This window comes from Tinamus guttatus, unplaced genomic scaffold (genome assembly GCF_059628265.1).
Source record: "Tinamus guttatus ecotype Peru unplaced genomic scaffold, ASM5962826v1 Tinamus_guttatus_pri_ptg000002l, whole genome shotgun sequence".
Lineage (NCBI taxonomy): Eukaryota > Metazoa > Chordata > Aves > Tinamiformes > Tinamidae > Tinamus > Tinamus guttatus.
The window spans coordinates 800,814-827,416 of record NW_028288536.1 but is presented as its reverse complement, the minus strand read 5'-3'; the positions used below and the strand labels follow the sequence as shown (position 1 = coordinate 827,416).

The following is a 26,603-nucleotide window of genomic DNA, read 5'->3' as shown; positions in this document are numbered from 1 at the left end:
AAAATTACTTATTCAGCAAAGTAAAAAAAAAATGATTTAACCCAATTTCATTTTGCTATTTCTTCTATGTAACTTCCAAACCCACAATCTGGCTTTGCAAAATCTTTTTTACAATGTCCTAATACTTATTATGAAATCTCAGATTTCTCTAAACAGCCACAGGTGCTTAGTACATATCTTCTTTCACTAGTATAATTTTGTTCCTCACAATGGGAAGGCAAGAATCATTCATAAAGTTCCTATTTTCTCAAAAGAGCAGCCCTGGCTAATATTCAGCAAAATTTAACATTTTGATTGGCTACATAAAATGTCAGGAAATTAGGTGCTTTTCCCAACCCAGGTTATGCTTTGAAAAAAAGCTATAAGAAAAGCAGGTGCTTCCAAAAGCTAATTTGTTTAAAATGGCTCATTTCTCCATCCAACCCAAAATTTGTTAGATAATATTGCATGTGTCAAAAGATTCAGTGAAATGCTATGATTCACTGTTAAACTGAACATATGCACAGTACTGTCAGAGGAGAGGAAAAATCAGGGCTTTCATATTAGCACCCAGAATTTGAGATTCTAAGCTTTTCTTCAAACATGATAAATAGTCTGTTCTTTAAAGGAAATTGAACTCTCCGCAATTTATGCTAATTTTTCACGCTCTTCTATCAGTTTCCAATCTTCATCTCTGTGATCTCTATTTAATTTTTCTGTCAATATTCCTGCTGACTGTTGAAGCTATCTCTCATAACCACTGCTCAGCAAATTTATTAAATATTTTATAAGTATAAATACTTATAAAATTCATTTATACTTATAAAATACTTATAAAATACTTATAAAATACTTATAAAATTCATTCAATTGTAAAATTCATCTGAAACTTTTAGTTAATTTCCCCAGATTGTGCTAAGCATTGTGTGAATAATAAAATAATAGAAATAGAGTATTTTCTCTCACTTTATCAATGAAAAGCACATTTACCTGCCAAAATGACATGAAATAGGTAGACTTTTCTTAGCCCACCAAGAAAGGCATATACCCTCTATTTAGAACTGCAAGTTAATGGCCACGAGTGTCTAATACGTTTTTGCAGATGTATTAAAACTTCGTATTGAGCATGACATCCTATGTTGACAGAATCACTTGTTAAGTCTTGTTAATGTTAACGATATAGACACAAGCTTTATCTAAATCAGCAGTTTGCAATATCCGTTTACAAATATTTCCAATTTCCTCATTCCTGATAAATGAAAACTGAAGATACCATTAGTAATGCATTTGGCTCGAGGGGCTTTTGTGAATGGGTAATGACTTCATATGTTGGAGCACATGTGGGAATTAAAATAAATGGACAAAGAGACTCTGATCATCTGCCTTTTTGTTGTCTCGTCAGAACTTACAACTCATGGATTAAGAATGCCTGAGCAAATAGAAGGGCTTTGTTCGGGGAAAATCCAGTTTTAGATCTCTGAAGATAATTTCGTTCCCAGATATTTTATACTCATTAGGGATGTCTTCCTACAGTGAGCTCTTGCTCAGATTCCTGGAGCTGATTCTCATTTACACTAATGTCTCTTTAAACATTTGCAACTCATTATAAGCCACATTTTTCTCTGGCAGAGACAGAACATGATAGACAAAATCACAAAAGTCAAGGAGAAGGGGCCAGGGGTATGATCACTCGCTATTTCTTGTAACATTAGCACGAGGAGGCACATCTGAAGCAAACCAAAGAAATGTCTGTTTTCCACAAAGTGTATTTAAATTGTGAAACTAACTGCTACAGCAGTCAGTACTGAGTTTCTCTTCCAGAAAAAATGCATGTCGTAGGGGTCAAAAGTATGAACATCTTCCAAAAGGGCTGGAACAAATTCATGAGGGAGAGATGCAGTAGGGGCATGAAACAAAATTATCCATATGCTTTCTCCAGCTCACCAAGGGCCCCAAGCTGCTGAGTGATGGAAACTGAGAGGGCTTCAGAAGGGGAAGAATCACTCCCTCCTGTTCAGTCGATCTCCTAATTGCCCCTATTGAAGACAGCGTGTGAAGCCAGATGGACTTTGACCCAGGTCAGACTTCTTAAGCCTCTATATAAATGTTGATGGGAATCTGCCCCACTATTTAAAGAAGACAATTTCAGGGTGATGTTAGTTCGGATGGTGAATTCAGGTATTCTTCAACACAGATTTAATTTGGGTTCTCAGGAGTTTGAAAGCTCAAATATATTTCATTTATATAAAGCATATTCCAGAGCAATTTCTGCTGTTGTGAGGCTTGTCACTTCAATGTTCAGTTTTGAAGATACAAGAACTTCTGCGCTGAAGTGATGCACACAGAACAGAAGGCCAGACACCTGCCCAGATGCGTTTGACCTAATAAGCCCAAAGAGGGGTGTGTAGCTAAATTTAGATGACTGCAATACAGATATCTGTACGTGAGCTGGGTGTCTAAGCTTTTATTAGAGTCAAGGGGAATTTAGTCAATAGGTAATGGAGTTTAGAGATATACTTCATAACATTACAAGATAAATGTCAACGTTTGCTTAGATGAACTGCTCTGGTCTCCACTGACAATATTGATTAGATATCCAGTAACTATATATACTGAAAACTTATCCCTCAGCTGACCCATGGACCCTTAAATTAGGATGAGATGACTGGAGACCTGTGCTTGTCTATAAGTCTAGTTCAACCTTATTGAGTCACAAAGAGTTAACCTATTCTGGGTGGATTTGATCTGTTCAATAGCCACAGCTCCCACCACATACCAGTCAATGGTTTTTCCTTCCCTGAAAGGTATGATTACTTCAGGAGGCATTAAGATGTATACAGTATATTGGATTTCTTTTGTAACATCAGCTAGGAGTCAAGGTTAAATTAGCCTTTCCTGTAATTGAGAGAGATTGTACCTTGGCATGTGGAAGCTTGACCAGTAGTTGAGAATGGAGTTCTTGAGATTGCATTCATTGTCTTTTCATTGACTTTTATATCATTTGTATAGTGGACAAATTCTTCCTGAAAAATATATGCTACCGCTGCGTCTACATAGACAGCTTGTAATTTTCAGTGGATTGCAGTCCTTTCAGAAAATCTCTACAATTGCTTAAAATTAAGTTTTCACATTGACATCTGGTTCCTAGGGGACTTGGTTCTAATGTGAAGGACTGGAGTGCTGATACTCTCTGTGTTTTGAACACAGAAAGTCGCAAGGACTCGAGGCTTATGCTGGAGCACTTCTTCACTGGACTGCATTCGTATGGCATTTAGCATTCAAGGCTAACCTTGTGCAAACACAGTCTACCACTGTTGAATAGGTGCATCAGCACTGCAAAAGAATTGAAAATAAACTCAAGTACCTCCATGGGGACATATCCTACCTGATCTTAAGGACGCACAAAGCAGCATTGGTATATGTTAATCCTTGAGTACTATTAAAGAGGTACTTTTTATTTGTTGTGCCCTACCCCATCACACACCATGAGCTTCCCAACTTCCAGTCTGTTTTTAACAGCCAAAGATCAAACTATTGTCTGTCTGACCCAAGGACACAGTGGGCTTGGCTTGGTGTAATTCAGCTGTCCTACATTTATCTCTACCTGGCATCAGTTCTGTCATGCCAGCTGCATGCTACACGTGTTCCTTGTCCTTAGCAGCATTTTCTTCATATTTGGAAATGAAAATATAAAGATGTCAGGTCTTTTGCTTAAGAAATAGCTGAAGGAAGCTAACATTATTTTGCCTTCTTTCTTAAAACTGCACACAATCACCTTGCCTTGTGTCTCAGACTTGTGTCCTCATCTTTAAAGCCCAGCACAATTTGTCTTTCCTCTCCCATCTCTTGACAATGCGTTGTTGATGATGATTTGACAATCTGTGGTTGAAAGAGATGGAGTGAAAAACTGAGACATGGGAAGGTGAAGTGACTTGCCAGAGGCAATAAAGCAGCTCACTAGAGTTCAGACTTCCACTCAGGTCTCCAGGCTCTCAGCAAAGTACTCATATTTTGCACTGAATCTCTGCAAACCTTCATCTGTACTTCCTACCAGCCCTCTGCACATCTCTTCCCTGACTTCTTGTCCTTCCTCTTTTTCCACGTCCTATTCAACACATTCTTCCTTTCATCATCCAGTGGCCTTTTCCCTCTCACAGAATGTCTTGCCAATGTACTAGTAATAGCCATCTTTTTACCTGCTTTTCCCAAAGCTTCATCTCTGCCAGTCAGGAGGAAATGGCCCTATGCCATTTTTCTGTGTCCATCTTACATTGCTGCAATTGTACAACACGCTCAGACTTCTGTTTGAATAACAAACTGCTACTCAGAGTCCACTGTGAATAATGGCTGCCTAGGGCAGGCATGCTCACAGAAAAAAATCTTTGCTTTTCTTCTTTCTAAAAATAATCAAAGAAAGGTAAAAGTCGGAAGCTCATAGTGCCCGAAAGAAATGTCTGCATTGACACACACAAAAAAAACTTTCAAATATTGAAACCAAGCCAGAGTGGCAGAAGTAGGAATTTGCAGATCAAAGGTTTTGAAAACATAAAGTTTTACATCTGTGATGTAAAAACAGGGTGTTTTCTCTTCTTGGAAGCAGCCAACAGGCCACTACACTGTTGCCAATGCAACATTAGCAGCAGCTTTTAAAAGCAGACTGATGATTGTGAGTAGAGCTAAAGCAGAGATTACTTTAATTGAATTGGAGATTTCAGGCTATTTTACTGACTTCCATAAAACAGCTGTGGATAATTAAGCATAACTTTAGAGAGACATTTGAAGATACAGGGTCAATATTTGGCCCTGCATATAGCAGCACAGGTGCCATTGGATGAAGTTGTCGTCAGTGTATACTCACTGACTTTTCACTAGCCCTGGTTTCACCCGACAGCAACTCTGTGCAATGTTCTTTCTCGTACTATCAATCAGACCTGCTCCACATGGATGGTATGCCATGCATAGTATGAGCTCTCCACGCATCTGTGATGCACATGACACTTTTGCAGGAGACCCAGCCCCGGTGACAAATTGGCCTCATGCACAGTCTTCTTGGTGCATTTCTGGCACCAATAAGGCTACTGCTGATGTGAAGATGGGTCAATCCTTGCCTTAACCATGACCACCTTCCCAGCAGGACATTGACCTGACAGGTGACCCATGGCACATTCCTTGAGGAGCTTGGAGGCAGTCAGGTAACTGTTAGGTATGAGCAGTGCACACAGACTTGCCACCATAGCAGGGACCAGTGGAAAAACAGAAGAAAGAACCTGGCTGGGAGTTTTATTGTACTTTTGTTTTGTTTTGTTTTGTTTTCATATTGGTAGACCCAAAAGTGAGACAGATGTATCACTTTTCTTGAGAGGAGGAGCTGTCAGACTAAGACAGTTTAGATCATCGCTAGTTTTCTACATCTTTGTATCAGTCTTCTTTAATAGCACCCGCACAGATTAGAGAAACAATTTAAAATGTGAAATAATATACCTAGGAAGGATTGAGGAATGAAAAAGGAACTGAATAAAAACGTTACTCATGACAGGTTTCAAGTGATACAAATATCTGACTACATCTTTAAGGGTAGGGAGGATATTTTTAAATAAACATGCTTCCTTCCTGCAAGTAATAGATTGCAATAGCAACAGGCAGTAGGATTCATCTGTTGTGGTTTTAGTTGTTTTTTATGTTTTTTAGCTCTAACAAAAATATTTAAAAGGAGGTAGTATGTTCTTTATAGAACCCACTGCAGGAAAATTGTCAAAGGTTTGTTTTTCACCTAGCGTACAATTATTTTCACAAGAACATTTTGAAACATTTCCCTTAACTTTTCAAATTTTCTGTGACTGATTCTCCCTCTCTTCCACTTTTTTTTTTTTTTTGTATGAATAACTTATATATAGTCCCTCCAGAAGGGACTAACATCTTGGAAGTTACATTGAATAAGAATAGACTTTCTCCTCAGCTATATTCCATCCATCCATTCTTTTCCTTCTGTAAGACTAAATCTGTGGGTAAACTGAGATTAATTCCTATTATTTTGGCTTGTAGATCAATTCAGTAGATCAACTGAAAAAAAGGGAAAAATCACTCTTAAATTCATGTAACTGAAATATAGTATGATTCTGTGAAGATTTAAAAAGCTCAAGAGGAGTTGCACCATGCTCTAGCAATGATTAGAGAAGGAACAGAGGGAGTAAAACATAGAATATGATCAAGCTCCTATAAAAATCCGGTCTGTGCCCACTTGGATTGCCCACTGAATGCTGTAGGAAGTCCTGGCCCTCATCTCAAAGGATGTATACCTTGAACCTGGAAAACGTTCAGAGCAGGCAGCGAAGAGGATCGAAAACATGGCATAGTTTCCATACAAGGGACAAAGAAGCAGCCTAGAGCTCTTCGGCTTGGAAAAAAAGAGATGACTGAGAGGGGGTAAGATACAGATCTGCAAAAGCATGAGCAAAAAGAGACTGATGGTTCACTCTCTCCTCCAACACACAGATGAAGGGACACCAAATAAGCTAACAGATTCAAAACGAACAAAACTAGATGTAATCTCATAAAGCATGTAGTTAAGCTGTGAGTTTCCCTGGGGGAAGATGTTGCCTGTGATGGTTACATGGGCATAAGGGGAGTTGCCAAAGCATAAAGCCTTGAGGGCTGGGAAAAGGGAGGAATATGTTTTTACATTTCCTCAGTTATCTCTTTCTGGCACAGCTGGAGGAAGAATACTTCAGTGTGACCCTGCATAGTTGCTCTTGTTTTCCTGATTCCTTCCTGACAACCCTGTAGTCCTTGTTTTTGCCCCTACCTACATGCACAAGCTCAGGTAGGAATAGGGCTGTTACTGCAGGTGCATCTGTTTGTAAAGAGGTGTTAATATCAATGATTTACGGAAACACTGAAAATCTAATCAGAAAACTGCTCTAGAGTTAAGAGTCAAAAGAGAAAAGGATGGCAAGAGTGTCCAGAATGAGGGAGGAAAACCAGTTATATTAGGGTCTTGCAACCATTGGCACTGAAATAACGCAGTCTTTGAAACTCTTGCTTTTAAAAGAGAAGTCTTCTGCCTTGTGAAATTAGACACATTGCAATACAGGTGATGGACTTCTGTCCTCTTTAATCCATCCTGGCGGAGGTAGGTATTTGACTAATGTTAGCATTAAGAAGAGTAAGACTCACTGCTCTTTCAAATCACAAAGGAGAGACTTCCCCCTCAGAGCCATACTTTCTACACAGAGCCTATAAATAGTCCTTTGGAAAAAAATATTTTGCTGTATTTAGCATTTTATTAGGAGCATTGTGTAAAATGAATTCTCCATTACTCAGTGCATTTCATCTGCATGTAATACCAATGGTAATTGATTTTCTGATGGTGCATGAACTGCTAATGTAAAACCTCTGCTGAAGACTTGGAGGTGAAATCTATTTTCCCTGCAGAAAGCCTACCTAATCTGTTTTTCCACAGGAGAAGTGTATCCTAAGAAACTGGAGGAGACTGAAGTTCCCCCACTCCAGTTACCTCTCCAATGTGTCAGGGAGAGTGAAGTACCAACTTGCTTTCCCCAGGGTCTTTATGGAGGATACAACATCAGTGGCCAAACTCTGGCAAAATCTCCACCTGCAGCCTCCTGCCTTTGCTGAGACGAACGTGACCGAGTGCTCTGACCATGCTGGGCAATGTCTTACCCGAGGACATCACCTTGCACCTCTGCTAAAGGCATCTTGCAGCACCACGAAGCACACAGGAGCTGCTGGACTGATTTTGCTAGGAGCGAGCAACTGCCTGGAAGTGGACCTCTTTCATTTACATTTTCTTAGTATTAAGTTATCATAAGCAGCTCCATTAAGTACATTTTCTCCCACATAGGAAAGGGAAACAAAAGGCGCTGCATGTTTGTGTCCACACATACAGCTGTGTTTTTGTCTCTGTGCCTGCCACTTTCACTCACTGGAAACATCCCCGTCTGACTCTGATCCCTCTTTCAGTCGCACAAGAGCATCGGTTGGGACCGTGGAGCTGCATCTGCGCATAACTAGTGTTAAAACATCAGAATCAGGCCCTGCGGGCTGAAACAACTCGCCTTTTCCTCCACAAATGTAGCTAAGGGCAAGTATTGCCTACAGTATCTCCTGATGCTAGAACACTGCAATTACTTCTGAAATCTAACCTAATTACAGTTGCTGAAAATTTTCGCCATCCTCCCTGGCTCATTTACAGTTCTCCCACATTCTCTTTTCTGTCTCCTTTTTTTAAGTCAATATTTACCTTTTTAACGCTTTCTCTCCCTCAGCTTTTCTCCTTCATGCAACGCTCTACTCAAGCAAAACAGCACAGCCTATTCTACCAGCCACATCTGCCTGCAGCCTGCATTAACTGATGAGATGAAATAGACGTTCCCAGCTTTTACAGTCAAAGCTCTTATTTTGCAAAAACAGCAGAATATCTCACCAGATTTCATATTAGTGAAGTTGTTTTCTGTTCTGTTCTGTTGGAATTTCAACACTACCCCAGAGTACTTATACGGAAATCAAGAACATCAGAAAGACAAAAAGTGACAGAGACTAAAAGGTTAGTTCATGAAGCAGGCCATTGTAATTAGCCATCTTGAAAGCAAATAAACTAGCTCAAGGAGAGAAAGAAGATTTTTAGAAGTCTATTTTTAAGTATTACTAAGCTCAGACTAATATTTTAATGGCAAGATAATTTGTTTTAAAAAGTATAATTTAATTCAGGGGATGGAGGATAATTGTTATCAGGAATTTAGTGTCTGTTTGGGCTGAGGTGAACATATTGTAGCTGAACATTTCTGGTGCCTCATTGACATCTAGTGCTTACTGCTTTCTGTAGTTCAAGCAACACCAGTCAAAACATTGAAAAAGATTATGAAGAAATGGTCCTGATTTGGACTTTTTAAGTCAAGATCCATATCTTTTCAAAAGCTTTAGTTTAACTGTAAGTCACTTGGCCAGACACACCGAGAGAAACTTTTTTGTTCTGGATTTGTTCGTGACTTCAGAATTAGTGGTCATAATAGTCCCTTCTCATATGTAAGACATGTGACTAACAAAATAATAAGGAAGAACTAGGTATGTATGCTACGAGAATCCTGGAACAAAATTTTGAGAGGTGATATTTAAAAGTTAGGCAGTTACATTCAGGCTTATGTTTTCTCTTGTTACTGATAATTTCTTGGTACTTTGAAAACTTATAGGATGTTTAGATGGCAGAACTGTGTATGTAACGGCAGAGTCATATGTCTGTAAGTTTCAAGAATGTTATTATTACATCTGTTATTTATTTGACTTTCACATTTACATTTTCCGTATTTTTGCTAATGAGGGTTAAATATTTTGAGTTAAAAATAGTCATGAGAGCCGCACTGGAGTCAAGGAAAGTTAAGGAGAATTTGAAAAAAGCGAGCATGTTGGTAAGCAGTGTCACAACAGGATCGTTGCTGAGAACAATGCTCAGAAAAGAAGAGTGCAGGAGCAGCTAAAAAGAATTTGAAAACCTGCACAGACTCCTGAAAGCGAGCATGAGCTCCAGGCCTCCATCCCCTGTTGGTGGGACCAGGATGCGACTGGTTGTGAGGAGAAGGTGAGGGTTTGTTACACATTCCCACTGCTTCTCCAGAGCTTCTGAAAACAGAGGGAGGCCAATGTCAAACCTGGCAGCAATCGAAATATTTGTAGGCATCCGTAGGGATTGTGCTGTGACAAATGCACACCTGAGCCCAACAGTAATGCAGTTGCTTTTCACAGGCAAGGTAAGGCTGCAGATGCTATGTGTGTTCAGATTTCTCCCAGCCAGTCTTAATTCAAAGGCTGTGGCATTATAACCCTCTATTAACTTCTGTTTCATTGTGGTTTCCAGAAAAAAAGAGCAGATCCTTTTCTTTAGGGTTTGAATTTTAACTTCATTTTCTTCATCAGCTGTCAAAACTAAACAAGCTCCATCAGCCTGATTTTGGTGCAGAGTTTTATTCCTTATTAACCAGTGTGGTCCCGCGGGAACAGGGCTTCCCCACAGGACTTATTGCCATCCTGACGGGAGCAAATGCAATGCCTTGTACAAGCCAAGAGGTACAAGGAGCAAAGGGCATCATCAGCCTGAGAAGGAGAGGATCATCTCATCTTTCACTTGCGAGGAACAATGGGAGGCTTTAAGGCTCCCTTCATCCACAGCAACAATTTCAGACTTTCTAGACATGAAATTTCTTTGGATATTTAGTGATTGATTTTTTTAGCCCATGTCATTTTCTTTTCGCCTTCTCTTGCATTAGCCGCTAGAAGAAAACCTATAAAATGTTGGTTTGGTAAGATGTAAAAATCAAATATTCATGTAGCTTGTACACAAGACTATGTTCTTCTGTGAAAACCTTGGAAAGGGATAAATTCTTGCATCAAAAAGACTAAGGAAAGGTCAAATCAAAAAATATCTTTTTCTCAGGTAATAACTGTGCAGAAAAACAAAGAGTTTGGCTTTCTGGCTGAACAGAGCCTGAAAACCCATCAGATATCCTACTCTAACTCTCGAGGCAGCACCACTAAGAGGCATTTGAAGTCAGTTTCTGGCATTTCTCTGCCTTTCCCTGATTCGGAGTCAGTGCTGCTGGTTGGTGTGTATTTTGTCCCCCTCACTCAGGAAGCTGTAAGCCGCAGTTTGAAAAATAGTGCTGATCTTCTAAAAAGTGTTCCTCTCTGCAGAAATTTTTGCCAAAAATTGGTTACAGAAGTGTTTTACATAAAGAAGCAGCTCCTCACATCTGTCCATCCACTCTTATGCTATCCTCCCCCCAGGCAGCCGGGCAAGGAAGCAGCACATTCCCCACTAGGAATTGTTCCTGCAAACACTTCAACTAAAGGATTTATCTGACGCGTTTTTCCCTGTTGCTGCCTTATTGAGATGGAAGTCTGAAGTCTGTCCTATCCTTCAATTAATACAAGAGTAATATTAAACAGGTTAATCTTTATCCATCTCTTTCCTTAAATGAAAACTTAACAGCATCTCTTTGCAATCAGTACAAGATTGTCTTCCCTTTGAAGAGCTTTTATTCTTTTTGATCACCCCCTCGCTTCTACAACACCATGACTTTTGCACCATTTTTGCCACTTATGTTAGGGTTATTACTTTGAGGGCATCCCTTACATATGCACCAGTGCTAATCCAAATACAGGCTTTGTTGACTACAAATTGCATTTTATTTCTCATCAATGTGCACTTGGGTCCCTTATATTTTCAAAGTGCTCACACTGCACAGGTAGCACCCCGGTCTGACTTCCAGGTTGTCAGTCAAAAGATGTTCATGGTAACTCCTGAGTTGAGGGTTACATCATGTAACTGCGCAGTTCCCATCGGGAGGGAAGGGAAAGTAAGCCAAACAGATTTAAAGACAGTGAGTCCAGGCTGAAACCTCACGCAGTTCCACATCCCTCTCCACAGAGGAGCAGCGAGGTCCCCACGGGCTGCTGTCATCTCCTGCTCTGCCCTGGGAGGCACCTATCTCATCCTTCCTGGCCCATAGAAATCACTGGTGCATCCCTGCTGGGCCACCAAGCTTGGCTACCCAGTCTAGACCAAACAAATGGAATTGCTCCCCTGCATCACAGGTCCTGAGGTCCTAAAACTGACTCACTGCAGTTTTGTGATTACAAATAAATAAATAAAATTAAATTTTAAAAAGACACTGGGCTCATTCCCTTAGTTTCTTATGTGTGGCTAGTCCTCTGGGCAATTTAAAAAAAAAAAAAACCCCACAGCAGTGACAGCACTGATAGCATTTTCTCATTTCCCATCAGTAACTGTGTGTTTTGCCGGGTGAGTGTTTCACAATGGCCCTCAGGTATGTGCTGGGAAAACCCTGCCTCGCTCACAGCCAAGCCACGGACTGCCGCCCTAGCTGAAGTTTGCACTGGTAACCAAGGGAATGAATTAATAAACAAACCTTAACCAATTTCACTTTTCGCTTGTGCAATGGAGTCACTGCGAACTTACGGGGAAAGTGTTCAAGTAAGGTGCAGGTATTTTGGATATCCGCTCCTGTGTCTTGCAGATTGCCTTTCTGAGCACGGCATTTTCCATAAGTACTTGTTCCTACAGGTTTTGGAAGTGCATGGCTGTTTGGGGAAGAACATTTTTGTTCTGTTTTCTGAAGGACCTGCATATCAAATCGGGTGGTATATAACTATGGCAAACAACTCTTCTCTGACCTCGCAAGGCTTGACTATCTATCTCATGCTCTACTTCCTTGGGCAACGCAAGAAAAATACCTCGGAAAGAGAAACGTCTTTTATTCCACTCCCCATGTATCTGATGTTTTATTCCCTCAGGCATGACTTGTTTGCCAAAGGATTGTTTAACCACTGTTTGACAGTTTCCAAATGGGAAAAAAATGCTGGGTTTCATCCAAAGGAAGGGAGGAGCTTTTCAAAGTTTTGTATTTAATCTTGGTTAAAAGTAAACAACGTTACCCTTTCAACATTAGTCATGCCGGTTGTATAAAGCCCGGCAGCATAGAAGTGCTCAGCTAAAGAGCACAATGTTTTTCCATACTTTGTAATTATTAACATATAGCACTCAGGAATGCATCAATCATGTAACGAGCTAGCTCTGCCACCAGCGCGGGGGAAGCCGGGCATCACCGATAAGCACGTAGCCTCGCAGGCCATAGGATGCTGTGAGGAGCATTTCTGGAGCCTGGTGGCTGAAGCAACCTTCAACCCTGCCCTGTGCCCACAAACACACAGGTCTCTGCTGGCTGCTATTTTACAAGGCTCAACATGTCTTTAATAAGGAGGCAAAGCGGACTGGCGGAGATGGGGGATCGGCTCCCACCAGGCACAGATATGGCAGGACCTGCTGGTGGACACACAGATGGCATCAGCTAAAGGGACTTTTTCCTCCACTGCTCTCCCCAAGGTACACATCCACCCCTAAATGCAGACTAGTAGGAGAGCCTCTTTGCAGGTGCAAGAGGTGCCTGCTCCAGGTATTTCTCCAGTAGAGCAATGGGTATTTTTAGGGGGTCTATTTTTTGGCTTTGCAGACACACAGCAGAGCCAGGAGCCCCAGGGCAGAGGGCAAAGACGGTGGCTCCACAGGGACCTGGCTGCTGCAGTGAGGATCCCGTCCCAGCTCCTGCTGCTGCCCAGTGACCCTTGGTGCCCACCAGGGAAACGAGAGGGGCCACAGCCAAGACATGGCCCCCTTCTGCCAGGGGACACCCCCCAGCTTTGCTCGCTATCCCCTGGCACACAGCGTCAAGACTGACTGCCCAGTGAGGCCAAAGACAGCCCCCAGTTAAACCACTCTTCCCAGGCTCCGGCGCGCTTCCTTATCTCTCACTGGCTACTTTTCAGGAGTTCTACTAGGCAAGAAAAAAAAATACCCAGAAAATAATAATGCTAAGTGGGGAATAAAAAGAATGACCTACTTTGGGAAAAAAAAAAAAGAAAAAAGAAAACAGAAAAAAGGCAAGCTCTCCGCGAAGGTTTTGCTCTAATTGCCGGTGTGGCGTTGCATAACCGAGCCGGGAGTCACCGCCCGTGCCCGCCGAGGCCGAGAGGCTGCCCCAGTCCGGTCCGGCCCCGCGGGCCCCCCTTCCCCGGCGAGGAGCAGCAGGGGCGGCCGCGGGGGGTGCCCCGGGCCCGGCCGCAGCCCCGCGCGGCCCCGGGACCCGCGCGCGGCACCTGCCCGCGCGCACGGGGGCTGCAGGGGCGGCCGGCGCGGAGGCCGCTACGGAGCGCTGTAAATGCGGGCATGGCATGGCGCGGTTTGCTCGGGGCGTTGCGAAACCATCCTCGATTTCGGGCTGGGCTTTATTTATTTATTTAGTTAGTTAGGTTTTTTTTTTCTTTTTTTTTCCCCTGCTTCCCCTTTCGTTCTCTTTCCAGCTTCTCGTTTTCTTGGATCCTCGCCTGTCTCCTCCCACAGAACGAGAGAGAGAGAGAGAGAAAAAAAAAAAAAAAAGGTCACGTATGTTTGGAAAAATATGTAGGTCAGTGGAACATTCCCTGCACTTGTGCAAACGGAGCCGGGGCGGGAGAGCTGCTCTGCAGCTCCTCCACTACCCACCTCTCAGCCGCTCCCTCCCCAAATCCCGCCGCCCTCCAGAGAGGGGAGAGGGGGCGCAGGCAGCGGGGTCCCTGTTCCCCCCTCCCTGACCCGTTTTGCACCCAGGCTGCGGGTTTGGGCTCCCCCCCTTCCTTCCCTTTCCTTTCCTTTCCTTCCCTTCCCTTGCCTGGGAGATTGGGAGCGCAGAGGAAGGCGGCGCGGGCGAGCGCGGTCCTCGCGCGCCGGGGCCGCGGCTCCCCACGGGCGCGGGGGGCCCCCCCCACCCCCAGCACCGCCGACAGAGGAGGAGGAGGAGGAGGGCGATGAAGGCGCCGCGGAGACGATGCCCCCGCCTCGCCCGCGGGCCTCCAACTTTGCGGACAACTCTCGGCCGCGCAGCGCCCGCCCTGCCCCTCCCGGCGCCGCGTTTAACTTAATGCCCGAGCGGGCGCGGGCGGCAGGAGCTCCCCCGGCCGCCGGCCTCCTCCTCCCCCCGCCGCAGCCCGCGCTCCCGGCGGCCTCGGGCGGCCGGCGGAGCCCCCGGCCCCGGCGCGCGCGGCGCCCGGGGAGGCGGCAGCGGGGCATGCGGCGGCCCCGCGCACCATGAGAGCGGCCACCGGCACCGGCACCGGCACCGGCGGCGGCGGCTCGGCGGCTGCCGGGCAGAGTTTGCCGGCTCCCGAGGCCGGCCTGCTGCGCGCCTGGAGCGGCCGCTGCCGCAGCGGCACCGGCAGGCACCGGAAAAGCGGCGGCAGCCAGACCGGCAACGGCACCGGCACCGGCACGGGCAGCGGCAGCGGCACCGGCGGCTCCCGCGCCCAGGTGGCCACCGCGGACAGCAGCAGCAGCAGCAGCGGCGGCGGCGGCGGCGGCGGCGGCTGGGGCTTCCCCGCCGCGCTCGCGCAGCCCCGGCAGCCCAGGTAACGCGCGGCCCGGCCGCAGCACCGGCCCCGCCGCGGCGCCCACGCGAGACGCCCCACGCGCCGCGCTCCTCGCCTCTTCCCTCCTTGCGGCCCGCGACGCCCGTCCCCGCGGCCTCAGGGCTGCCCGCGGCGTTGGTTCCCGCGGCGCGCGTGGCAGCGTCTCCCCCGCGCGAAAGTTTTCGCGGGGCCCAATGCTGGGGGCAGCCACGCTCTGCAGCCCGGCCTGGTCCTGCGAGCCACGGAGAGTGGGGGCCTCTGACCCATCGGCTTGGAAAGTGTAAAACACCCCTCGCCCCCCAGCCCCCGGCATTGGCGGGTGAACGCTTGGTGACCCGCATCAGCTCGCCTGGCAGGGTTCAGCCGAGGCCACCTCCCCTCAGGAGCCACAGGATTTGTGAATGGGCACAGGAGGTTCCCGGTGGGCACCAGAGCTGGGGGTGTTTGCTGCTGCTGAAACCGGGTGCTGGACTCCCGCTTGTTCTGCTTCTGTGACCAGAACAGGAGGGAAACGTTAAATGCACGGCTGAGCGGTGGGTCTTGGCAAGGAGCTGGGGTTTTCCTGCATGGCCACCAGTGCCATTTGGCTACTAGCAAGCATGCTCATCCGTAAACTTTAGTGGGTCCTCCCTCCTCTGCTATCTGCAGGATAGCATCTCACTTGCACTCAAGTGACTCAGAAATAATTAGCGGTTATAAGCATTGCAGCCAGCAGAGGAACTTCTAATCTTTTCACGGTGCTAAATCTCCAGAAGGGCTGCGGGATTCCCCGCATGGGCACGGCTGACGTGAGCTTGCGGTGCGCGCGCAACAAGTGCCTGTGGCCTGGCGTGGAAAGCGATTCCCCCGTGTGAAATGCCCACCCGTATCCCACCCGGTTTGAGGTCCTCTGGCCATCCTGAACTGTCAGTGCTCACAGTTTCTGGACGGAGCTGGCCCATCCACTGATCCGTGTCTGACTCGGAAAGCTGTCGGGTGGTGGAGGGCCCGATCCCACATACGTTTCTGCAGGTGAATATTGACACAGAGCTGATCCATGGGGTGGCCCAGGAGCAGGACTCTCCAGAGAGCACCAAGCTCTGTGCTGCCTCCACTGAAAAATTAAGTTTTTCCAAAACCAAGGGTCTGATACCAGGGTGATTCCCCAGGCCAACAACATTTCTATGCCCTCCTCCAAGTAGCCTTGCCTAAAAGTACTTCCCTCATGGATAGAGTGCCGCTCTGCGTGTGTGCAGGCTTGAACCCACACATTACACTTCACAGAGTTATGACTATGCCCCGTTTTGTAGCCTGGGACGCGCACGAACAGTTGACTTCATTTTGCTTGGAGTCAAAATCACTATTTTATCATAGGCAGAAATAATGTCTACAGTTAATCTTATCCAGTACTTCTGCAATATAATATTCTGCTTTCAGGTGCTTATACATCTGCTAGGCTTAAAACTAGACTGACATTTTCTAGTCTGAGTGTTTGCTGAAAAGAGAATCTCTCTGGGAAGTTTCAGATAAAATGGTTCAGCAATTTCTGAGGTTGTGGTTGGAGGAAAATGTATTCTTTGGCCGCACAACTGCGAAAGACGGCTTAAGTGTTCATCATCCTGCATTAGGATGTGGCATTGCCAGCTCCCTCATGGCACCCAGGCTCTCTGCGGAGCGGGCCGAGTCCATGGGTTGTTCTCCCCCTTGCTCCATGCTCCACCTCTGAGGACAGTCAGCAGCGCCCTGGGTGCAGGGCCAGTGCTCCTAGGGCTCAGGCCTCCATCACAGTGTGTGTCCGCCTTTTCCTAGTGCTATGTTTGTCGTGGAGAGGGTAATCATTTTTTATTAAGTTAAGTTTCCTAGTGGATTTTTAACATGTGGATCTAAAGGGCTCAACCCGCTCAATGACTCCTGCAGTAGACTAATGTTGTTGTGTTTTTTTTCTGCCACTTTTTAAGCCAGAAAGGAATTTCAAATCTCAGTATACTAACAATCAATCAAAAGAATAAAGTTATTTGCAAAAGAAGTAATGTACAACCTGGTAACTCATCTTGCATCATGATGTATTTATTTAAGGCAGGTAAATTAAGATTGAATTTCCTGCAAACTAATCGTTTCGATAGCTAGTTTTAGTATTCTTTAAGGGTAGGACATTTTACGTAACAGACATAATGATTTATATGGTCATTGCCTGTTTTCAACCCTAGGTTTTGAGCAATCAGATTACTAAAAGTACTATACAATTGTCAGTTAATAAATCAATCAATAAATAAAAACGTTAGGGAAATGTGTATTTTACTGCCTACTTTGTCACTTTCTTGTTCTTTGAAAGGCATGCAATACAGACCTTAAATAACTTTGTTTCATGTGTGCTTAGAGTTTTGCTCTTGGGCTTTTAAAGCAGATAGATACACTTGAGTTGCAGATTTTGTAGGAAAATCATTACCCGTATTAAAACAAAAACAACAACAACAGCAAAAAAACAGTCCATTTCATAGATTTAGCTTAGCCTTCTGTTGATCCTTGATCTTATTAAAGCTTGTGTTTGAAAAACTAGGCTGAGGCCATACAAATATTTATGTCTTAGCTAACTTTATTCAGGCTGGAAGTTTAGAAGAAGTCAGCCCTGGATGCCTTTTGAAAGATAAGACAGATTATGGAAGTCTGAAAAGGAAACGCTGGGTAATGCAATTCAAGAAGAATGTAAAGGTGGTGGATTTGCTTATATAATGGCACTTGTGGTATTGCTTAGCTTTATTTGTAAGGACTAGGTCAATACCAATTATTGTGATCTCCTGTGGGTCACATAGGATAAAAGGTATTTTGCCAGTTTAAGTCTGAAATGCAAGAGCTGCAGGTCAGGGAAAAAATAAAAATGAATAAAAATAAAAAGCAGATGAGAAGGGCTATGTGCTTGGGAAGCTAGTGCTCTGAGTAGTCAGCTCAGAAATTCCAGCCCCATGGCTCACTCTCTGCTCCTTGCATTTATGTTGTGGTGGCTTGGGTATCTTTGCAGATTGGGCAGAGGGTTTTTTGGGGACATTTTGCACTAGAACACATAATTTCTGTACACATTCGAGGGAGGAGGAAGTGTCAGTTTTACATTTCTTTCCTTGTGTCTCTTCCCCCTCATGCCAAATTGTGAAGCACAATTCAGCTCAGCCAAAATGTTGGACTTGATATCACTTTGGTAGAGACTTCTGTTCCTTCTTCCAAGGACCATGCCAGAGAGCAATATTTCTCACATGCTGCCTGACACGTTTGGGAGGAATATCCTTATATATCTCCAGAGCTAGTCCTAGTCTGGCATCTAGTCTAAAAATACAGTTGGGGCTTCAGAAAAATAAAACCCTCACAACAAGTTAGGCCACCTTTGAGTTTGGACCTCTATCACTGATAACTAGTATTACCACATGCTTTTCCTTTTCCTTTTTTTTTTTTTTTTTTTCTCCTTCCTATGCACTTTAATGGCTGGTAGCATGCCTAGCTCCATGCTGGGAGCTGCAAGATGCTGAACAAAGGATAATCAAGTGAGTGTTGGGGACAAGGAGTTTAACTTACCTTCCTCTGCTTGGGCGTAAGTCCACATAAAGCAGGTGGTGTTTTGCTGGCTGTAACAGACCACATTTTGGATGTATTTTACCACTACACTTAGGGACGTCTTTGGGCATAAAATAGAAATTTTATAACCAAGAGATATGGAAAAAAATATAACTAAGAGATATGGATATCTAAAAGAGGTGTACATGTGTTTGACTGGAGTGGAAATTTGGAAGTCCAAGTATGAAACCTGAGTTAGTTTCAAACATGCATGACAAAGCATCATCTACTAGTACATTTCAGCCACCCTTTCTCTTTGAGTGTCTTCATGTGAGAATGAATGTAATATGAATTAGGTTTTACTAGGAAAAGAATGGAGAGTAAAATAAATAAATAAATAAATGAATTTCATTATTTTATCATATAAAGAGGTTCACAGCAAGGCAATACCGGTGATGAGAAGGACAGAACGGCTTCTGCATGAGCAGTGACAGAGCTGTTGAGGAGATGACTAAGGGGCAATACAGCAGAAATATGTAAAGCCCCGAGCAGCACGGACAAGGCAAGCTGGGGATGACTGCTCGCTGCTTCTTCCAGTGCCAGCGGCAGAGGCATCACATGAAGCTGGCAGCTCTCGAGGTTAAAACCTAAAGGGGTGGCTCTTCATACAGCAAAGCCAAGTTGTTGAGCTCCTCACCACAGATGTGGATGCTAAAAGGTGACATCAGCTAATGGGGTGACTGGATGAGTTTGTAGGAGAGAAATCCATCAAGGACTATTAAATACAAAATCACCGCCTCTGGCTTAGGAAGTTTAGGGCTGCAAAGCCGAGTATCCAGAGCTGCGAGTCTTCTCTTACCCTGGTGTCTTGCCATGCGTGTTCAGCTCCAGCTGAACTAGGTGGATGTAGCTCCAGAAAGAGTTAAATGAAGTGTTTCTTCAAAAGGAAGTGAGCCAGAGCCTGACTCCATTTTGGTTCCCAAAGCCAAGTGGCTCTAAGTGGCTTGAACCTTCCCTAACTCAGGCCAGCCCTCTTTGTGACACATTTGTCACGGAGAGAGCTAGCTGGAGGGAACTATCCCAAGTGCTCATGAGGAGACAAGGTGTGGGTCTCAAGCTCTCTCCCTGGTGTCGTGTCCCACCATTGAGCAGTACAGATGTGCCCAGGAGAGACATACTCGTCTTCTCAGGTTGAAGCTGGTTCAGAAAGCAATTACGTTCATGGCAGCGATCCCACCAAGAGAGTTTGAAAACCAAAATATTCAGTCTGGCTGAAGAAGTCTCCACTGGCAGTCTGCAATATTGCTACAAGCCCACCCTGTTTGCAGGATCTTGCCAGACGTTTCCTACTGCCCAGAATCAGAGAGGATTTAGGGCAAGGTGTCCGTTTGCCTGACTTGGTGTTGCTGTTGTTACGGTTTTATCTATCCATCTGAGACAAGGCTTTGAAAGTCTGGGCTGAGTATGGGAGGATGTGTTGGAAATTAATTTTCTTCACCTCTCCACTTGGCTGCTCGTTAAAACTACAATGTATAGACTGCTGTACAGTAAACAGAGAAGCTCCTCAATAATTTAAGAGGCAGATTTTAAAGCCCTGCATCATGTCTGCTTTGGCTTTTCTAAACTAAAGACTGTGCATACTATTCACTTAAGCAACGGTCAAAGTACAATATATTCAAGTGTAATTCATGCTGATAATATTTGCTTGCTTTTAGATGAGGTCTATTTATATTAGAACAAAAACAACAATCCAAACACTGGCAATATATAAGCACTTACGATCATTTGTTAACATTGCGATATGCTTCCTGGGAAAAGCTCTGATCTGGCACTTAATTGAACTAACAAATGCCTACATACATTTTAGGAGTACCTTATGTAATAAAATGGCAGGCCCTTACGCTGTGTGTTAGAGCAATGTTGCATAAGCTGCCTAGGGAAAAACAGGAGCTCCAAGAGCACTCCCGAGTTTGTCGTTCTTGTTTGTTCTCATTTAACGTTATTTAATAAACAATATTCCTGGAGCTCAAGAGCTCCTCAAGAGCTATCCTGGAGCGGTGATGTTGATTTCATTTCACAAACAAACCTCACTTTTTTAAAAACATCATCAAAGTTTCCAGTCAGTAGCGCAATCTAATGTTCTAATAGCCTTGAATGTGCTGTAATCGGCACTCAACCAAGTTAAAAATACAAGCCCATTAAAAACAAAACCTTGAGCTTACTTATTTTTCATTCTGGATAGCTATTCTTAAAGGTGCTATGATTTGTTCCATCTTGGGAAAACACAATTTAACATTCAAGCAGTTTATTTCTTTTTTCTTTAAAAACGAACAAGAGTTTTCAATCTTTGGGAAGAGAACCAGAACAAGGAAATCACAAATTGCAATAATTTCTTTAATCATAAAAAGAAATCAGTCCTCTAAAGAATAATAATTTTATTTGATTATTTTGTACTATTTTGTTACTGATGAGTTGACCTGATTATTTTTATCTTGCTTTACTCTCTCAGGCTCCTGTGGTATTTTTTAGCTGAGGAACGTATTAAGAAGGAAGCTCCCACCTGTACTCTCTAGATCAACAGGTGGATGTAACTCTGAGAAACATGAAACTGGTTATCTGGTTCAGTCACCGGCCAAATGAATCCGACATTGATCAAGTCACAGACTTATTGGACACAATATTTCATATATTATGCAAAAGAATGGTATTCTTGCAAAATCTCATAGATAGTAAATGTTATTACTTTTTGCAATGTGATCAGCCAGAGACCAGATATTTTTCTGCTATTTGTGTTTCTGCCACAAAATATCTGCACTGATTTCTTTAGTGATAATTCTACGAATTTTACTCATGATATTTTTCTGTTTCTGGTTTTGACATCTAAAGCAGTAAAATGTTTTATATTGAAGCCTTTGCATTTGACATACCCACATTCTAATTATGCTTACAGGGAGAGTTCCTTTAATTTGTGATTTATAAAGGGAAAACTGTTATATGGTTTCTACATAGACCATTAAGGGCTCTACTTAGCTATGCAGAGTCTTCATCCTATTTATCCAATGAGCATCTAGCTTTTTAATTTTGCTTTATCTTTCGTTACCAAGCTGAAGAGAATATGCTTTGCTTCGATCTAGCTATCTTGTGTTTCATTTCTAAATACATTAATACAATATTTGTGAAAGACATTTTCTCTCCCTGCCTGAAAACAGCCCAATCAGACAGTAGTTCTGTGAACCAGATGGGTGCATTTCCAACAACTTTAGCAAGAGCAGTACAGATACAAATAAATAGGTCACTCAAATTCATGGTTGTATTTCATCTTATATTTTTTTTAGATGATGGACTGTAGAATCTTGTTTGTTTTCTGGCATGTCACTAGAGACAGTTAAAACTTTGCTTAAATAATGTTGGACCTTTAATTTGGTTATTTGCAAGGTGGCATGAGTCAGTTTTTCGTCTTTTCCTTTTCTTTGCAGCACAAAGGGCCTTATTGTCAGCTGATGCCCACTGGGGTAACTCAGCTGGTTGTAGCTATTATGTTTGTACTGCCTGGCCTCTAATATCCATAACTCTTCAGAAATATACAACCTTTTTCAACAACAGAGTATCTTGCCGTAGCTTGCTGTTATGCAAGTGCAGAAAATAAAGCTGCATTTGGTGCGTATCCTGCAGTCCTCATTAAGGCAAAACTCCCACTGAAATCAAGGAGAGTTTGGCTTGACAAAGAATCACTGGCTTGAACTCTTGAGAGGTCTAAACTTTTCCTGCTTTCTTGTTGTTGTTTGTTCAGGTTTCTTTTTCTCTTTATCTCACCTTCTACTTTAGCTGTTCCTTCTCCTTATTTAGATATATTATATATAGATATATTTATTTATCACTACTTTTCATCGCTTGGATTTTTTTTGATTTTTACTTCAGTCAGTACTTACAACCATCTACTTATCACTGCCCCTTCTCCTCCTTTTTTCTCTCCTCTTTTCCTCTCTCTCTCTTTCAGTTTCCCCACCTTCACTGGCTGCAGTGGTATGAGAAGATGAAATACATGATGCATACATCAAAGAATTTCATTTAGCTTGTTTAGGCCACTTCTGTGCATAGCAGCCTATATTCAGGGTCCTGCCTTAGGGCAAAGCAGCGGTGTATAACATCGATGATTTAAGCAGAGATTTATTTGTACAATATTCCTCTCTGTAATCCTTACTCCTGCACTGGACAGGATCTTAAAAGTTCCTCTGAGGTATTTGCTCAGAGTTGGTGCCGTAAATTGTGTTTTGAAATGATAAAATAAATATTTGGCAAAGCATTGCTTTCAGAAAAAAAAAAAAAGTGATTTTTAAAGTGTGTGTACAAGGGATTTTGTTGATGGAGACAAAGCCTGAGGCGGAAAGTCTCAAAAAAGATGTGTTTTATTCAAAATCTTTCCACAGGGTAATGGCATGAGCTGAGATGAAATTATAACCCCTCTGTGCATCACTTCTCTGGTCTATAAACTAGGGGCACTTTTCAGAGTGCTGTAGGTGAGGATCAATTCTGACCGACATTCGTACCCAGATGTTTGAGCAGGGCAATGGCAGAAAGAAGTCTGGAAGTATAAAGTATTGCTATTTTCTTGCAAGTTTGACTAAAATTCAAATTCTTTTCCAGAAGACCTAATCTGTGCTTGTGAAATAAATAATAAGTGTGCCCTTCTTAATATACAGAGGAGAATTTCAAAATAATGTTATCACCTTACCGTTTCTTAGTGTCTGGTTCCCTGCAGACACACTTCTTAAAGTTAGAGACATACCAATAAATTTGCATATTCTTCCTTAAATAAGCAACATCATTTTCGGTTATTGTAATGGTTACAAACAATTTTTTCACGGTACCTGATTTCCTGTTGCTCTGGCAAAAGTAAAATATGGCAGTGCGAAAATGTTCTAGAGGTTCATTTCTCTGGCTAATGAAAAATGGGTGATTATGTTTTATAAGGAGTCAGTTTGGGGTAAATTTTACCTTTTCATGCAAAAGTTGAAAGAGATGTCTTAAGGAATTTCTGTGATAATGTAGGTTAAATTCATTTGAAATCTAGATATCCGGGGGTGGGATGTGATGATGTATTGAACATTGGTTACTGTAGAATTGGGAGGGGATTCCATATACGAGAGGTGAGTATAAAGACTGGATATAGATCTTTGCACTGCTGCCAGCTTTGCAGCTGAATTCCTTAGCACTGTTCCTAGAGTGTATAATATCAGTTGTGTTTGTGCGGATTTAATCAATTATGCTTGTGCACAAACAAACAAATGTAAAAAAAAAATCTGCTAATTTCAGACTCTTTGAAACAGCAGAGCTAGAGATTTGATTTGCAGTGGAGGAAATATTATTTTCAGGCCTCTACAATGATTTTAAAAACAGCAAGGGTATATTTAGTAAGTATCATACGTTTCAGTGCTGGCAGACGTATATCCATAGGCAAAAGTGGATTTAGCTGAAAGACCAATTCATAAATATTGTAGCCAACGGCTGCGGCGAGCTCGCACATTTGCACGAGATAATGTAAAACGTGTGATGCTTTTTTTCTCCACCCTCAGAAGTTTCAGCTTAAGCAGCTGAAGCTCATGAGTCTAATGAGTAATATCCAGCTCACAAAAGTATCCACGGCTTCTGGAAGCACGGGCACTGGAGACGGCCGCGCCGGCTCCTCGCATGTCGGAGGAAAGGTCAGCGGCTGCAGTTAGCCTGAAATCCCTCTCGCGCACTGTGAAGCGGCTCGCGGGGAGGAAATGTCAATAAATAACTTGACTCCTGCACTCCATGACTTCCCTCTCCTCGGGCTACGGGCTCCCAAGTGGGAAGCTCAGGCTGGCCCTGGCTGCATTGGAATGCCCAATGGGAGATGGGGCAACCTCTGGTTCCTCCACATCTTGATTTTTTTCCCTCCTCTTTCCCAGACCTCCTCCCCTTTGATCTGGGGAAGTGAGAAGCATCTTGGGGTGTATAAGACTTGATCTTTGATCTGATGGCTCCTTTCATGCTGGGCTGTTCTCCAGGAAAAAGGTTTTCCCCCTTGGGCATGCAGTGTTTCTCCTGGTATTCCTTCCCCAGCTGAGAGTGCTGAGGAAGACCCTGAGCGTGCCTAATGCATGCTTGGCATTTGAGCACGGGCTCAGCAAAGCAGCTCCATTCAGGTAACCTCTGAGAGACATGCTTTTCATTACATGTTCACTCAGAATTTCGGCTGAGCTCTCTTCTGGGTGTGCAAAGGCTTCAGCGCATCTCTAGGGGCTTGCGCGGTCCCTGTGTCTGGCTTGTGCGTGGCACAGGGAGGATGCATGGGTTAGATGGGAAAGGAGCTGCCTTCCCTGTCATTCATTTAGTCTAGAGAAGAGGAGGCTCAGGGGAGACCGTCTTGTTCTCTACAGCTACCTGAAAGGAGGCTGTAGTGAGGCATGGGTTGGTCTCTCCTCCAAAATAACAAGAGGAAATAGGCTCAAGTTGTGCCGGGGGAGGTTCAGGTTACACGTAGGGAAAATTTCAACATGAAAAGAGTGATGAAGCATTGGAACAGGCTGCCCAGGGAAGTGGTGGAATCACTGTCCCTGGCCGTGTTCTAGAAACTGTAGATGAGGCACTTAGGAACATTGTTTAGCAGGCACGGTGGTGAAGGGTTCACGGTTGGACTTGATGATATTGAAGGTCTTTTCCAACCATAATGATTCTATGATTCTGTGATAGCGGCTGGGCGCAGCACTGCATAGCCACTGGTGATCTACATGCTAAGCTACTCAGAAGATGCTAGTGATGTGTATTAAGTCCTTTGGGAAATATTCACACCACATCAATCATGGAAAGTTCTTGAAATATTTGTCAGCAGTGGGCAAATATCAAAAACTTGGGACTCTTTTGGCTGCTTTCTTTGTGAACACAGTTTTGTCTACAAAGCCTGTATTGATTCAGACGCTGATTCAATCTTTTCTCCACTTTGACGGAGTTGAACTATGTATCTAGAGCAACGTTTTGCAACACAGAGAGACAAAGAGATAGGCATTGCAGAGCGAGTTCAGAAATGCTTCTGCAGGAGAGAGTTGTTTCTAAAGAGCTGGAGCTCATCTGCAATTTGCTGACAGTGATGCATATAAGGCTGTGGTGGTGACTTTCTGTAACAGAGACGTGCACACTGTGTGCAGTTGCTTCACTAGCAAAGTTAAACTGTCCCCCCAAACAGAATAAACTACCCCAGTGAAAGGATGGCTGGGGGGAGTAGAGTAGTGTCAGTAATTCCAAACTAGGGTTCTTTAATGTTTCTTTCTTTTTTTTTTTCCATATTTCTAACTGAAAATGCCTCTAAAGTTTAAAATACAGGCAACTCCTAAATAGAAAATGGACCGTGCGTTCCAAAAATTGTATATGAATAGTTGGTAATTTTTAGTTTTGTTCTTGTACTTAAAGGAGGAGCACAGCTACGGTGGCAGTGCCTTCCAGAAGTAACAGTCAATCTGAGCTCTGAGGGGATCTCACTTAAGGCTAGCATTTTTTTCTCTGTTTTTATCTGTGGCTGATAACTTCTTGGATGTTCCTCTCTATTCCTGCTTTCCAGACAGTCCAGAGGTTTCTCTGGGAGAGTTTGTTTCATGCAAAACTCCTCTTAGTCTGCCCAGATGTAATGCCTCTTGTACGACAACTGTCTCGAAGAACAAAGCAGTAAATGGGGAATTGTGAGACATTTCTGGAATGAGCTCAGGCAAGACAGCCAACACAGCACATTCTTCCATTTAAGAACAATTTTCCATTATCTTATCAAATTCTACACACTTTTACTGAAGTGATGGTTGCAAGATTGCCTTAATCCACAAAGCCTCTGTTATAATATAGACGAAATTCTGGAAAGGCTGCTGCAATGCAAAGTAATGCAAATCTCCATTTTCCACTTTTTGAAGGACCAAGGGCAGTCACATGCTCGCAGAAACTATGCTAGACAGTAGCTGCTAGAGCTGCAATGCCAAGCACTCAAAAATTAGGGAATCGTATGATTATATCTGCCTGTGTTTAGTTTATTCAGTTCCTGCATATTCACTATGATTCTCTATTTAATGATATAATGCTCATACTATGATCACTATCATACTATGATAAATTCTTCGTCTTGTTTTGTTTCA

General features: G+C 43.5%; 2 protein-coding genes across 4 annotated transcripts in view; both read left to right on the top strand.

Moving 5' to 3' along the window:
- The window catches only part of MAP4K4 (mitogen-activated protein kinase kinase kinase kinase 4), a 602,555-nt gene that overhangs the window by 164,557 nt on the left and 411,395 nt on the right, over nt 1–26,603 (top strand). The window lies entirely within an intron of this gene.
- Nucleotides 14,772–26,603, top strand: part of NPAS2 (neuronal PAS domain protein 2) — a 91,713-nt gene continuing 79,881 nt past the window's right edge. Inside the window, exon 1 of the mRNA XM_088520450.1 lies at nt 14,772–14,946. The gene's annotated coding sequence lies outside the window, so the exon portion shown is untranslated. The remainder of the gene's footprint in view (nt 14,947–26,603) is intronic.